The 6,543-nt window shown below is 49.6% G+C and overlaps 1 pseudogene across 1 annotated transcript; it reads left to right on the top strand.

The window, feature by feature from the left end:
• The first annotated feature begins 5,439 nt into the window (after positions 1–5,439).
• Positions 5,440–6,343, top strand: LOC310918462 (olfactory receptor 14J1-like; annotated as a pseudogene). Its single transcript has one exon. The product of its transcript is annotated as an olfactory receptor 14J1-like (transcript).
• The last annotated feature ends 200 nt before the right edge of the window (positions 6,344–6,543 follow it).

Raw genomic sequence — 6,543 nt, 5'->3', positions numbered from 1 at the left:
GAAGGTTTCAATCTTGAGCTCAGATGCATTTATGCAAGTGAAATAATATTAATGTAATAAATAACATGTATACATATTTATAATATACTTAGGCTTTTATATATATTTATAAATATATATCTACATATCTTTCTATATCTATATCTACATCTAAAATAATAATAATGTGAAATACTGCTGGCAATACTAATTTGGTAGCTTTGGCTGCTCAGGGATGTAACACTAAATATCCTACAGAAAAGCATTGGCCAGGACCCAAATGTCAGTGGCCAACTTTGTGAGATTGTATATAATGAAAAAAGGAGGAAGGGATGAAATTGACTAATTTTACATGGTTTGCTGATACTGTGATGTAGAATGTTTTTTCTGTTACTGTGAAAAATACAGTGATTAAGGCTGCTGAGTTGTTCATATCCCAGACAATCCCCAAGCTGCAGGATTGGTTGAATGGACGAAGGGGTTGTTAAAAGAGCAGTTGGAAAAATGAGGAGATGGGAACCTGTCCCAATGGAAAACTCATGTCCCAGATGTACTCCACACCCTTAATCATGGCCCCACTGGGGACATGGAAACCCCCTGGGTGTGCAGGGCTGCACCCAGTTTGCAAATCCAACCATGGACAGGGAGACTTTGACCTCCTGGGAAATTGTTCTGGGGGAGATGGCCCCTGACAGGCCACCCCAGAGGCTGCAGGGCTGGACCTTCATGCATTGCAATTAATTAGGATAAATCAGAAGCAAATGAGAGTTATCAATACCAAAACAGGAATTCAGAGTCCTCCGGGACACTTTGGTTTGGTCACTGCTCACTGGAGCTTGGCCTTGCAAGGGGTTCATGTCATGGGAGGAGGAATCAATGCAGAATATCAAGGAGAAATTAAACTGATAGAGCAGTAGAAGAGTGACAGAAAGAAGACAATTCTTGGTGGGATTGGCCTCATGGCTATGAAACTGGAGGCTACTGTGAAATGTATTCATGGCAGTGACTGTAATCATTGCACTGTGAGCACTTGGTGTGTTATGATTCCATGTTAGAGTTGTGACAATTTGTGCTGGGAAATGGAGTGCTGAGACAGTCTAAAAAGAGAAACAATCTTAGGAAAAAAAAGGGGGATTTGATAAATAACATAGAAAAGCATCTCATTAGGCATGTTTTGAAAGGAATGTGAATTATAGCTCTGAGTATGAACTTGAGCAGCCCTTAATTGAAGGACAAGAGACAATGCCTTTATGCCTAACAGCTAATTCTAAAATGTGTTATTGAAAGAATTGTTATGAAGGTTGTTGTTCATCTCTAGAGAAAAGGATCAATTGAAATAGCAAGGCCTGAACAACAGGCCCTGAGCCAATGGTGACCTCTGGATGAACATTCCAACCAAATGCTATATTTTTATCTGCTCATTAATGAATCGTTATTCGATTGTTAGCAATTATCTCTGCATCTGTTCATTGGCGGAATGTGGATTTACCTTTCTCTGTTTGAAAACCAGACAGGGCCCATCTGGCCTTGTTTGGGGGTGAAGGATCCAGGTCAACTCCCTTGGATCCTCCTTGAGCCTGGGCGAGGCTATGGGAGAAGCCAAAGAGGAGAATGAAGCCAGTTATTCCTGTACTAGAAGTGATGTCAGCTTGTTTGTTTAACAGTGTAAAAACGGAGCCCTCTCACACTGAGCTTGGAGCCTCACCTGGGGCTGGAGGAACCTGCAGGAATTGCCATGTCCAGGAGTGGCTCTGCAGTGACAGCTGTGACAGCTTCCCCAGCTGATGTGTGGACCAGAGTCTGAGGGTAACTGGTGATGGATCTTTCTAAATCAATATAAGCAATCTTTGGTAGAAACTACTGGATGTGTTGCTGAGCTCCTATTGTAACTCTTTGCCAATGATTATGTACTTTGCTGAGCTCATCCTTTTGTAATTATTTGCAGCTTTGCATTATATAAATGACACAATTCCTTAAGTTGGTGTCTGTGTCTTTGGTGCTGACCCTGCCCTCTGGTTAAACAGGGCCCCGTCCTGCCTAAGTGTCACCTGGGAAGACAAAAACTCTCACTCCAAATGTCACCCCTTCCTCCTCGTTCTCCCCACTTTATACACTGCACATGATGTCCTGTGGTCTGGGGTATCCCTGGGGTCACTTGGGGTCTCCTGTCCTGGCTATGTCCCCTTCCCCCACAGCCCCAGCTCCTCCCCAGCGTGGCTGGACAAGGGGCAGGGAAGGCCTTGGCTCTGTGTGAGCTCAGCAAGAACAAACCCATCTCTGTGTGCTCAGCCTGTGCTCAGCACCCGGCCCCAGCAGTGTCCCAGTGCCAGCCTCTGTGGCATCGGTCCCCACAAGGGGTTTCCATGGCAATGGCCAGGCCAGGTGACCCAGGTGTGGTGTCCCAGGGAGGGCTGCCATGGAAACAGTGGCCAGCCCTGACCCTTTCTGTCTGCCTGAGCTGCCTTTGGCCCTGGCAGTGGCGTTTGCTGCTGGTCCCGCGGTGCCTGAGCAGCCAGCGCGGCACAGGGCAGGTGGCCATGGCACAGCCCCCAGCAAGGGATCCCCTCTGCCTCTGGGCACTGACACCAGCCCTGAGCAAGGGGCCCAGGCAGTGGGCTCAGGGCAGTGCCCGTGGCCACAGCCCCTTGCCATGGCCAGGCCAGCTGGGCATGATGATCCACCCTCACTCCTGGCCCAGGCCAGCCCTGCACTGCCCTTCCCCACTGCCTGTCTGCACACAAGCACTTCCAGGCCTCTCTGCATTTCCCTTGCCCTCACTCTGGGCTCACTCACACACCTCCCAACAACCCACCTGCAGCTTGGAGCTGCAAGGAGTTCAAAGCTGGTCTGTCCTTCAGGAGTTGGTCTAATTCTGCCTTTAGCCAACTCTGGATTTGAGTTTATTGCAGAACTTGCTGTGTGTCTAAAACATTTCTTGCACGGTTCTGCCCTGGGGAAGGGGAACCTCCTTGGTGGCACCTTGGGCTTGGAACACATTTGAGGAGTGTGTCTGAAATTTAAGAGTTTTAGATTACTAAAACAGGAAGAAAATCCCTCTCTGTCTGAATGCAGCCCGTTTTACAAGCAAAGCAGATCCCAGGTGAGTGAGGAGAGACAGGATGGAGTTGGGGAATGTGGAGTGAAGTTGTGCACAGTGTGTCGGAGCTCAAGGCACAGCTTCTCTGAGCAGGAGAGACCTCCTTGGGAGAGACTGTGGATCAATATCAGTTACAGAGTGCTGCAATCACCTCTTCCCTAAAAAGAAACCTACACCCTTGAAAATAGGAATGTGGGTTTATTAGAAACTCTTTGAAAGCTTCCTCTGTCACTCTAGGAAAAATGACTTCCTAATGAACTGCACCAGACCAGGGGGAAATCAAGGCACAGCCATGGTTTGTCAGGACTTGTTTGATCCTAATGAGCCCCGTGGTGCATTTGGTGCTGAGCCCTGGAACCTCAGGGCCTGAGAGGAGATTGCACAAACCTTTCCAGGAGCCAAAGTCAGAGGAAACACCCAAAGTGTCCGGAAGCATTAATGGGTCCCACTGAGGTCCATCCCCAACACAGGCCCCTCATGGAGTTCTTGGAGTAGAGAACTGGAGGCCAGGGTTGCACAAAAAACTTCTCAGAGACTCAGTGTGGGAAGGAAAATCCAAAGTACCTTAAACACCTTGAGTATCTCAAAGCATTAATGAGCCCCACTGAGTGTCAATACAAAGCTCCCAAGGGACTCATTAAAGCAGACAATTGGAGGCCAATTTTCACACACAGCATTCAGACTCAGTGTCAAAAAAGTAGTTCCTTAATAAACTTTGAGTTCTGTGAAGTGCTAATTAGCCCCACTGAGTGTTGTTACTGACTCAGAATCCCGAGGGACCTGTTAAAGTAGATAATTGGGGCCATGATTGCACAAACCTCTCATAGAGTCACTTTTAAAAGGGAAACTCCAAGTACCTTAAAATAACTAAAGTATCTTGAAGCATTAATGAGTCCCACTGAGTGTCATTACTGACAAAGCCTCTCAAGGGACTAATTACAGCAGATAATTGGATTGCAAAACCTCTCAGAGATTCCAAGACAAAAGCAAAACGCAAAGTCCTTTGAAAAACCTGTCACCACTGCCTGCAGTTCTCTGCTCTGCCTGGGGCCTGGGGACACTTGCTCTCTCCTGTCCCTCTGTGGGACCCATTGAAACTTCCAGAAACTTTGGAGTTGGATTCTGACTTGGAGTTCTTGAGCAGTTTCATCATCTCCCTCTGATGTTCAGGGCCTCATCACCAAGCCTCAAGAGGGTCATTAAAGTCCTTGTGCTGTGTCTGTGCTGCTGAGCTGGGCCGGGCTCCTGGCACAGAGGCGGCTCCTGGCAACCAAGAAAAGCTTAAAACCACATTTCTCTTGATGAGCAGCTCTTCTCCCAGCCCAGCAGGGCTGGGGCACTGCCTGCAGCCACCCCGGGCACAGCACACAGGCACAGAGAGCTTCAATCACTCAGGGCTGGGAAGGGGCTGACAAGTGCCTGGGGGAGAATCACTCCCAGCCCTTGGCACAGGAACCTCTGGCTGCATGACAATGCAGCTGCAGCTCCTGCAGTCCTCTCCTAAAGCTGGACCATCCCAATGCCTACAGACTCTGTGAGTACATTCTCTGCTTCTCTCCTGTGTAGAGCAGCCAGGGGTGCCCAGGGCTGTCCTGCAGAGCAGGGTCCTGTAGCCCAGGGCACTGTGCTGGGGCAGGGACTCTGCTGCCTGCCAGGGACAGCTCTCAGCCAGCCCTGGGAGCTGCTGCCAGCACTGGGGGACAAGATCTGGGTGGAAGGACACAGCTGGTAAGGCTTGGAAGTGTCCTCCTTGTGTGGTGAATATACTGAATTATCCAGGACTGCTCCCAGCATGACATTTAACTCCAGAACATTTCCAAGTAGATTATCCAGGGAGCACAGTGAGGCAGGGGCTGCATAAATGGGGAAATATTGCTTTTTAATCTACATCTCTGAATTGCCTGGATGGGAAATTGGACATAAATATTCACCTCTCAGTTCAGGTTGAGAAGAAAACCCAACAATTTTCTCTCAGATCTTACTAAACCAGGCAGTGACAGAAATAAGCAAAGGGTCCCTTGCAGGCAGCACCAGAATCACTTTTCCAGCCTCCTCAGGGTTGCTCTGAGGTTGCCATCAGAGCCTGCAGAGCCAGAGCTGCCCCTGGGCAGTGCCTGAGCTGGGAGGGCTCTGCAGGGCAGAGCTGAGCCCCCAGGGCTGGGCTGGGCTCTGGCAGCACTGGCAGGGCCCAGCCCTGGGCACAGGGAAGCAGCTGCAGGCAGGGACAGCTCCAGGCAGCAGAGCCCTGGGCAGGCAGTGGGGGGAAAGTGCCACCAAGCTGTGCTGGGATATTGAAAGTCCTCTCCAATCTGAACTATTCCATGATTACTCTTTTTACAGATCCCCATGCCAAGACAGCACAAATGTCCAACAGCAGCTCCATCAGCCACTTCCTCCTGCTGGCATTGGCAGACACGAGGCAGCTGCAGCTCCTGCACTTCTGCCTCTTCCTGGCCATCTCCCTGGCCGCCCTTCTGGCCAACGGCCTCGTCATCAGCGCCGCAGCCTGCGGCCACCACCTGCACAGCCCCATGTTCTTCCTGCTCCACCTGGCCCTTAGTGACCTGGGCTGCATCTGCACCACTGTCCCCAAAGCCATGCACAATTCCCTCTGGGACACCAGGAACATCTCCTATACAGGATGTGCTGCACAGCTCTTTTTCTTTCTGTTCTTCATTGGAGCAGAGTATTTCCTGCTGACCATCATGTGCTACGACCGCTACGTGTCCATCTGCAAACCCCTGCACTACGGGACCCTCCTGGGCAGCAGAGCTTGTGCCCACATGGCAGCAGCTGCCTGGGCCAGTGCCTTTCTCTATTCACTGCTGCACACAGCCAATACATTTTCCCTGCCCCTGTGTCATGGCAATGCCCTGGGCCAGTTCTTCTGTGAAATTCCACACATCCTCAAGCTCTCCTGCTCCAAATCCTATCTCAGGGAACTTGGGCTCATTGCAGTTAGTTGCTGTATAGTATTTGGCTATTTTGTGTTCATTATTTTCTCCTATGTGCAGATCTTCAGGGCTGTGCTGAGGATCCCCTCTGAGCAGAGACGGCACAAAGCCTTTTCCACCTGCCTCCCTCACCTGGCCGTGGTCTCCCTTTCCATCACCACTGCAGTGTTTGCCTACCTGACGCCCCCTTCCATCTCATCCCCATCCCTGAATGTGGCCCTGTCAGTTCTGTACTCGGTGGTGCCTCCAGCCCTGAACCCCCTCATCTACAGCCTGAGGAACCAGGAGCTCAAGGCTGCAGTGTGGAGACTGATGACTGGATGTTTTCAGAAACATTAAACTAATGGCCAATTTCTGAAAATCACTTGTAATAAAACTCAAATTTGATATTTCTTGTTAGTTTTGTTGAGGGTTTCTTCTGTGTTTTATTCTTTTAATCATGTTACAAATAAATCTCATTGTTTGTGCCATTTCTCATTTTGTTTCTCTGCATTTTCTCTGCGGCCACAGACT

This window comes from Zosterops lateralis, assembly GCF_965231275.1.
Source record: "Zosterops lateralis genome assembly, chromosome: 23".
NCBI lineage: Eukaryota > Metazoa > Chordata > Aves > Passeriformes > Zosteropidae > Zosterops > Zosterops lateralis.
The sequence above is the reverse complement of the archived record's forward strand: the minus strand, read 5'-3'. Positions and strand labels throughout refer to the sequence as shown.